Consider the following 9,762-nt stretch of genomic DNA (forward strand, 5'->3'; position numbering starts at 1 on the left):
TTTGATATCAATAAATTGTTGTTTGATGCCTGTTTCAGCTCCCCTTTGGTGGCTTGAGGAGCTGACTTCTCCTCCAACTGTCCTTTCTTGTTCCTGCTAAAAGGAACTTGCAGATGCTTCCATGCTTGGTGGGCCCATGCCCAAAGATTGCCCAATAGGCATTTCTTCTTCTGAAAGGGGATTTAGCCTCTGTCTTTTCTCCCCTTGAGTTGTGGATGTGGTGAGGGGAGTCTCCTGCTCTCTATCCATCTTCCGATTTCTTTCTTCATTTTGTGGGGTTTGGAGGACCGAGGCCTCCACTGTCGTTTCCTGCCTAGGAGGCACAGTTTCTTGTGCCTGCTGCCCAGTGGATATTGGGGCTTCAGCTGTTTGTTCTTGCTGCACTGGCTGCTCCTGTTTTTGTTGTTCTTTTTGCTGTTGTACTTCTTCATGAGGTAGCTGTTCTGGCTCCATCTGTTTCTCTTTGCCTTTGCTGGAAGCCTGATAAGTAGCTTTGGCTGCTTGCTGATGTGCTCTAGAAGATGAGGCAGCTGCTCCAAGTTGCCTTTGATATGAAGAGGAAACCTGTCCACAAGTTTCCAAGTCAGCCTCCTTTTCAATATTCTTTGCATTTCTTTGTATCATTTTCTCTCTAGTAACTGCCTCTTCTAGGGTGCCCTCTTTCCAACTCAATAAGTTGGCATACTTATCAATGTGAGGCAATCTGACATGAGCATAGCCACCCAATTTATGTTTTACCCTCCTGAGAGAAATGAAATGATTAGGGTCATAAGGTACCCAACGAAAACTGGTTTCCAATCGGAGGGCCTCTAACATACCATCTGCTTCCTTCCATCCCTCCTCCCTTATGTTGTAAAGAAAAGGGCCTAGCTGGTTCCTCACCTTTAGTTGCACTTTCTTGTTTTTACTATGGAAATGGATCTGGTATGCATTTCCAAACTGTCTGAAATATTCCAAGGCAAATAGTCTCATGGGGACATATTTTGGCAGCCTATAAGGGTTCAACTCACAGCCATATATTCTGATTACTGTATGGTGTTGGTAAAAGTACCAATCACCAATGATGTAAGTCTTAGAGAGATGGAGAATTCTTTGCATTTCATCAGTCAATCTTGGAGGAGGAACACCATATAACAAGGTCAAAGCTGGATGAATGAAAAGGTCTATGAATTCACAGTATGTGTATGGTGAGCAAGAGGTGTGATGAAAAACTGAAGTCCAAAACACAACCGACCTTAGATTTCCCTGGGCATCAAGTTTCTTGAGAGGAATAGGGAAACTGTCAGGTTGATAGAATAAGAATAGATGATATATGTATGAGGTGTATCTAAACACCTTTTCCCTTTCTAGATTCATCAGTTGCTCATTAATCTTGTTTGCAATATATGTACCATAATCATAGTGCATAGCAGGAGGCTTTCCAAGAGAAAATATGGACAGCATATCCATAATGGTGTCATCAACATCCTCAATTCCCTTGTAGCCCAAGACATAGCTGATCAAATCTACAAGCATTTTGCCCAAGTCATTGAGGTATGGATTTCCAATAGGAGGCGTTCTCACAGTTTCAGAGCTTGGCTGTATGAATAATTGATTGATTTTGATGATCTGGGCACTGGACATGTTGCCCCCCTTCTTTAATAAGTCCAACATGGAGAGAGGAGTCAATGGTCTTGCAATGTGGAAGTGTAGCATCTCATTTATGGCCTCAGGGGTGATATGGAACAAGACTGAGCCTGTGGGACTGACAACAGCTCTCTGACATGGATCATAGCATTCACAGCATCTATGGATCAAGTCTGGAAGGGAATTGACTTGAGGAAGGTTAAAAATGGGCAAATTGGAGTCCCAAATCCCTAATATATCAGCTCCACTAAGGTGTTGAGCCTTTAACTCATTCAGCATATGGATGTTAAATTTGGAATTCAGTGGAAATGAGTCTATCATCTGATAATCTTTATCACCCAGAGCCTTCCATTCTAACTCTCTTTGTGGGGAATTGAGAGGTGCTATATTTAATGCTATTGGAGTTTCCATGGCTAATAAGGCCTCTGATTTGTATGTGAACTGGTGTTACTAAACAGAGCAACACAGAGGGGTATTTCTGGAACAGAGAGGTGAATTGCAAAGGAACAGAGGGTAACTGGTAGTGGCAGCAACTGAAAAACTGCACAAAGGACTGATAGAGCGAATGCCGGGACTGGTAAACTCTCTCCAAGGTGAATTAGTGGAGCTCGGGTCTTTAAGTTCACGAATGCGTGAACTAACTGTGAATTTAGGTAAATTTGGCTAAATGCAGGTTCTGTAAAGGAATTTCGTCCCAACCACTGAAAATAGGCCTGGTTACTGGGATTTGCTGGTAGGTAGAGTGCTTTCTCACTCTTTTTAAGCTATGTTTGGGGAATTATGGACAAAACCAGGCACGAAGGGAATGATTCGGATAAATACCTTGTGAATTGCCGGCAATGGTTACAAATGCAGGTAGATTGGACGTGCCCATGGTCTTTGTAGCGATTTCTGCAGGTTGGCGACGGATTGGTCGTAAAATGCATGCAGAGCAGAGCAATAGTCTTTTTGGCGAAAGTGACAAAAACACGGTTTTTTGGCGAAAATATGGAATTTTTGGGATATTGGCGCTTTTTTTTGGATGACGTCAGCATGACGTCATCAGGTGGGGTCAGGGTCGGGTGATGTCAGCATGACGTCATCGAGTGACGTGGCGGCCTATGAGTGGTCCACGGGGATTGCACAGGTGGTGGACATGTTGGAGCGCTGGCGGGCAGGGGTGCTGACAGGGCGGCGATGTGGCATGACGTGAGCACGACGTGGTGGTGACGAGGATGTGATGTGAGCGCGACCGGTCAACGGAAACCGAAAGTGGTAAGCGGATTTTCTCGGACCGCTCTGGATACGGAAGCAGTATTTTCAGAGGGCGACCCGAGAAAATATGGGGGTGACGCGTGGCAGAGGCCTGACGTCACCCTCTGACAGTTTCTCAGGAGGTAAGTTACGGTCGTTGGGGCCGACCCGATATGGATATGGGCCGTCGGATGGGAAAACCCAGATCCGACGGTCGACGGGTCATCAAGTTGTCAGGGTGATACGGCAGTGGGCAGGGGAATAAAATAATGTTTTTTGTGAAATGCGCGCCCGGCGGAAACTTTAGGAAAGTGGGTTTTCAAGCTGTGTTACGGGAAAAATGTATTATGCGCGGGTTTATTAACAAAGCCGGATTAAGGTTATTAGTCCAAGCGGATCTTGGATTAATCCCAGGATTAATATATCAGCGCTCTTTGGGTCGCGCTATAATTTTTTAGCGCTTAAACCATTTAAAACCAAACTTAGAGCTATAATGCTCAGGGAAGGGGATACATAGGTATTTTGGGGTTTTTTGCATAATTTACATAGTAATAGGGGGAATAGGGGGTATAAGGAGTTAAATAGTAGAAGTTAGGGGTTAATATAAGTGGAAAAGGTGGATGAGGGGGAAAAACACTACGTTTTATATGAAATCAACTTAGTTTAGGAAGTAGATCAAAATGAAAAGAATTTTAGACAAGAAATGTGGCTTTTAAAGAAACAAGAACCACCATAAAACCTTGATTTTCTTTCATGAACATAACTGGTGTAGGGATGTTAGCAATGAAAGTGAGGGGGGGGGAAACAAGAAGTTAGACATGCTTCTTTGTATTGCTGCAAGATGATGGAGAAGAGGAACTTCTCTACCCACTGATGTTTCCTTTATGTTAGACCAGCAAAATTCAATTGAAAGGAATGGCATTTCTGCAACCCCCTCTACCTACTCATCTACTGACCTAGCATTTTCTGTTTCTTTATGGAGGGTGCACCTAGACTTGCAAACCCTCATGTGCCTTTTATTTTCTTTTGGCTTTTTCTTTTGCTTTTCTATTTAGAACTACCCTTATTGCTTCCAAGGTCCCAGATTAAGAAGTTGGGAACCTTAATTCTCTACCTAACTACTGGTCTGCCAAGATTAAACAGTTTGGACACACTTCTTTCTCTATTCTACAACAGAAAATTGAAACATGGCATGATCCAGATTAGGCTGTTGGACCATCCATCCAACATTGAGTCAACATTAAGCTATATACACATATTGCCTTCTCTTGAAAATATGGGATCTTTGCATCACCAAAGCAGAGCATATTTGGAACTTTCTTTGGCAATAATGATATATGAAACCTATTGGTATAGGTAGCTAACAATGGCTCCACATGGGGATGGTTTTTCCATTTGAAAGACCAAGAACAGCAGGTCAGAATGCCTTGGCCCTAGATTTCTTTTACCAAAACTTGGAGTATTGCTCTTTGAAATCTCAAAATTGTGCTCTTCCCCTCTTGGTAGATCTCTGAACTTATTTGCCTTTTGCTGATAATTCACAAAACTTGAAAAACTGCATTTTTTACATGTTAACAGAAAGTAATATATACACCTGAGTATGTACAAGGGAGAATTAGGCTACACTCATGGATAGTAGTCAAAATAGTGCTTCAACATCCTGCCATTCACAGGACCTTCATCCAAATCAATTTCATCGAGATTCTTAAGGAAGTAAGTATTATTTCCTTGCACTGCTTGAACAGCAAATGGTCCTCTCCAAAGGGAGTCAAATTTTCCATGTTTTCCTTTATCTTCCCTTCTTGAATCCCACTTGAGGACTTTGTCACCAATGTTGAAATCTTCAGCCTTAGTCCTTATATCAAAAGCCTTTTTTAACTTTTCTTGTAATACTTGAACTCTGCTATAAACTTGGTCTCTAGTTTGCTGCAAACATATTATTTGATTGATCCTTCTTTGCATGTCATTGGGCTCAGCTTGACTTTCTTGAAGTAGTTTCATAACAAGAACCCCTAGTGATGAAGGAAATCTGGCTTCTAATCCATAGACTAACTCATATGGGCTGACCCCAATTGATCTCTTGGTTGTTAGTCTATCTGCCCATAAGGCATTGACCAGCTTCTTATGGCAATTCTTCTTATTTTCTTCCAACACCTTCTTTATGATGTTTACAAGGCTTTTATTTGATGATTCAGCTAGGCCATTTCCTTGGGGATAGTATGCAGTAGAATGGCCCAAGGTAATGTGGAATTTTTGGCAGAAGTTCACCATCTTCTTAGATCTGAAGGCAACAACATTGTCTGTTATGATCTTATCAGGACAACCAAACCTAGAAAGGATATTGGTCTCAAGGAACTGAATGATAGTGGAATCATTTGCTTGTCTGCATGGGACAACTTCAATCCACTTAGTAAAGTAGTCTGTGGCTGTTAGAATCCATCTATGTTGGCCTGAAGATGAGGGATGAATTTCCCGAATGAAATCCAAGCCCCATTGTTGAAAAGGTCTCTCTGTTGCAATAGGCCTCAAGGGAAGTGGCAGTAACTTTCTCTTTCCCTCAAATACTTGGCATTTATGACATGAGGTGGTAAATTTTTTGACATCAGGGAAAACAGTGGGCCAATAGTAACCAGCCCTCAATATCTTATCCACAGTGGAATTCCAATACAAGTGTCCACCACAATCACCTGCATGAAATTCTTTCATGACATTGTTAGTCTCATTCTCAATTAAGCAGTTTAACAATATACCCTCATGGTTTTTCCAAAGCAAATTGCCATCCATGACACGAAATATTGAAACTTTCATTTTTAGGAACCTACATTTAGTTTTGGACAATCTTGGGGGAGCACACAGGTTTTGCACTACATAACAAATATCAGAGTACCAAGAGGATTGTTCAAAGGCTACATTGATCTTTGGAGTCGCCAACTCCGGTTCATTGTCCAGCTGGTTTATGTCTAAGGCTTGGAAGTTTGCCTATGTCATTAATTTGGCCAAACCTTGCCCTTTTATCAGTTTTGTAGGTTTTATTTCAATATCAAATTCCAAGATGTTGGCAATCCATTTTCCTCTTCTGCCCTCTAATTTTTCTTGAGTGAGTATGTCTTTCACAATGGGACTTGGCACATAAGCTATAACATGGGAGTACAGGATGTAGATCCTAAAGTCTTTAATGGCCTTGACCAAAGCATAAGCTTGCCTGTCCATGATCTGATATTTCAGAGGTGCATCTCTAAGAGCTCTACTAAAGAAAGCAATGGGTTTCTCATTTCCTTGGTCATCTTTCTGTAATAAGACAGCAACAATGGTATGCTAGGAAGCAAAAGAGAAAATGATAAATTCTCTATCAAATTGAGGATTTGTTAAGACTGGGGTTTGGGTAAGGGCCAATTTTATACCTTCAAAAGCTTGGTTGGCTTCTACTGTCCATTTCACTTTTGAATCCTTCTTTAGCATGTTGTTTAGTAATCTGTGATGAGAATGAGATTAACTCAAACACATTACAGGAAAACACATATAAAAACCAGAGACAAAATATTGACGGAAAAAGGCTGAAGCCTCATGCTTCTCTCTCATTACACATTCTTATATTACCATTACAAAATTGAATATAGTGTTACAAATAAATAGATGAGAGACAGTGTTCTCAAGATAGTGTGTGCTATCTTAGACACCTTTGGTTGAGATAATTTCTCCTTTGGTTGAGATAATTTCTCACCAGACACACCAATATAGGAGTTACCTAAACTAACTCCTATCTTAGAGGAACAACCCAAGAGTTAGGCACAAATTCCTAACTTGGAATTTTTAATTAATTAATTTATTTTTGGATTTATTATTGTTTTATGAGAGAGGCTAACATTACCCCCTTCAATGATAAATCCAAAATAAGATCGAGGAACCATCTTCCAAGTTCTCATGTTGATCCTCAAAAACATTGCCTGAAAAAACCGCCAAAACTGGATGCTGGAAAAAACTCAAATCTGAAGAGAACATGAATCAGCTGCATGCTTGATTCATCTCTGAAGGACGCTTGACAACTCCATCATGTGCCAAGCCACAAAAGGATCCAACTATCCTTTGCTTGAAAACAGCATCCGGTGTCCACTGACACAATTTGATGAACGCCCACTGGCGTATTTGCTGATGATGATCGCCCACTGGCTGAAGATGTCGAAAAACAACTCAATGTTGCTTTTGCTATGATGAAAGCTGCTCACTGCTTCTTTGGCTGTCGATCGCCCACTGGCGAATTTGCTAATGCTCATTGCTGATGACAAATGCCCACTGGCTGATGAAGATGCCCACTGGCTGCTTTGCTGATATTATCGAGACTTTCAGTCTGACAACCACTGTAGATGCCGTGAAATATCAGCAAGAGTTTCTTTGCTGACGTGCACCATGTCTTCATCATTGGAGATGATCAAATTGTGAAGAATGTTTAACAACTGAATATGCTGCGCCATCTGAACTTGCGCACTTGAAATCAGGCTCTCTTGTTGTAGATGTCGTGCACTTGATTTTGTTTCACTTTACTTAAATGACAGGCTCGCTTGCTATGGGACTTCACTGGCACACTCGCTTGATGATGATTGTGAACTTGTTTCTTATTTGCTTTAGAATTAAAATTCGTACATTCAATAGAGTCTGCTTAAAGAAAGGGTGTCGAACACTGTCGAAAATGCACCCAAAAAAGCTTACAATGATTGTAATGACTCACATAAAACAAGGAATTCACTTGTCTTAATTTGACTAAGTTGAAGAGAATGGACGTGCTTGACTTCTGATCAAATCAAAACGTGGGTGTCGGTTTCAACCAAGAATGCACCCATACAATGCAATGTAATTGGAATTTGATTCACAAGTTCTTAAATTTGTTTGCAAGAATGTTGATGTAGACTTTGCTTTGAAATGCTTTAACTTGATTAAGTGAAGTTGCTTGTTGATGTAGAATGTTGATGTTGACAATCTATGATTATGAGTTGTATTTGCACAGATGCAAGTGTCAAGTTCAATTGTCCTTCCTTGACGCTATTCTTTTACAAGTGTTGTGCTTGCTTGCATTGAACTTTATGTGTGTAAAATGAGATCATTTATGTGTCAAAACTAGACAGAAAATAAAAAAGCAACAACATGAAGTATACACCATCATCAATACACTCTTCGTGTACCTAAGATCCCCTTATTCAATTTCGGGCGGATCTAGGACACAATCACCACAAATAATATGTCTTTATTAAATTTTGGAGTACATAAGCGTTCAACTTCACAACATCTTCATGGAATCAGAGTTCTAGAATTTTTGAAAGAAGAAAATGTCTGCAAAAAACTACCTGCACTCACTCACTCTCAAAGTAAAATATTACTTTGGATTACAAAAAAGAATTTCTCTCAAAGAAAGCCACTTATCTTCTTTCTTATGTCACTCCTTATATCTCCCAAAAGCACTCCAAAAAATTTACACTTTAAACGGCATACCTCATTACAAAAATTAAAAAAATATTTTCCACTCCTTATCTCTCCAAAACACACTTTAACTAACTTATGCCCACTCAAACATAATAAAATCTCCACTTCACATTACACCACTCATTCGTTTTTATCTCCATTTCATATTACACCACTCATTCGTTTTTATGCATCAGGCTTAAGAAAAATACAAGTAAAAGCTCACGTTTTGGAAATGCGCATTTTCCCAGCATAAAACCTTTAAAAATATTACTCCATTAAGAGGGCTTTAAAATGTTTTGACTTTGAAAATTTGATCTACCTGACGATGTGAAAGCTAGAAGAGTTGGAGGTCATTCACTTCAACGACATGCTTTGAATCAACGCATCAATGCTTCAATGAAACTTAAGCATTACTTGTAGTTTCCACGCGGATCAGTCAAACAATTCCATGCTTTCCTTCAGCGTTTGCGTTGTCACTGGAAGTAACGCAACCACGAGAAGTAATGCATGGGACGCAGGCATAATAGGCAACCAACTTAGGTTCGATTCATGGCACAATCTTGTATGGGATTTATCTCAGAATCCCAAAAGTGTGACATGTCTTAGGACCGTTGATCTCAGTTTCTCCCAGAATTGGGTGATTTCTGCCTCTTTGATTCAACAATTTCTTTACCCAAATGGATTTTCATTGCAATTTCAATTTCTCTATGCAAATTTATTTTCAGTTGTGTCTGAACAGGATTCTCCACTAAATGCCTGAGTGAATCAATACGACCAACAAGAATAGAACCATGTATCACGAAGAATTATAAATAAAGGCCTGGACAAAGATCCCAAGTCCTGTGCAGAGAGTTGGAAGAACTACTTAAAACCTGGAATTAAGAGAGGCTCATTATCTGAAGACGATCAGCAACTCGTGGTAAATATTCAAGGAAAATACGGTACAGGTGGAAGAAAATTGAGAGCCAAGTGCCTGAACAACGGCCAAGAGGTTGGGAAAATGGTGGGAGGTTTACAGAGATAAACAAGACAAGCCCAAAGACACGGATGAAAGAAGCAACACAGATTCTCCCAGTCACAAAATTGAGGGAGGCAAATATGATGATATTCCTGAAAAATTTGCAGAAAAAATACATGCAAAGGCAAAAGAAATTGGCTACTCCCAACAGTTGTACTTTACCATCTATTGCTGCAATGCCTTCTGGAGACCATGAAAATGAATTGGGGACACCGTGATTGTGATATCTGCATCAAATATTATTGACCCTTTGGATCCAAAGTCACCCATAACTCAGTTCAGAGCTCCAGCCTGCGTAGTCATCGCTTGTACTGAGCTCCCACGACCAACTGCAAATTGTTGCCCTGCACTATACGATGGAATAGCCGTTCCTGCTGCTTATCTGTTTCACGAGGTCCCGTGATAACTTTTCTTACATCCCCTGAGCTGAA

At 40.5% G+C, this 9,762-nt stretch overlaps 1 pseudogene; it reads left to right on the forward strand.

Moving 5' to 3' along the window:
- The window catches only part of LOC149192064 (protein rough sheath 2-like), a 115,723-nt pseudogene extending 106,174 nt beyond the window's left edge, over positions 1–9,549 (forward strand).
- Positions 9,550–9,762: the final 213 nt, after the last annotated feature.

This window comes from Pinus tabuliformis, chromosome 2_2 (assembly GCF_031772625.1).
Source record: "Pinus tabuliformis cultivar Carrire ecotype Pingquan chromosome 2_2, CPIR1, whole genome shotgun sequence".
Classification (NCBI taxonomy): Eukaryota; Viridiplantae; Streptophyta; class Pinopsida; order Pinales; family Pinaceae; genus Pinus; species Pinus tabuliformis.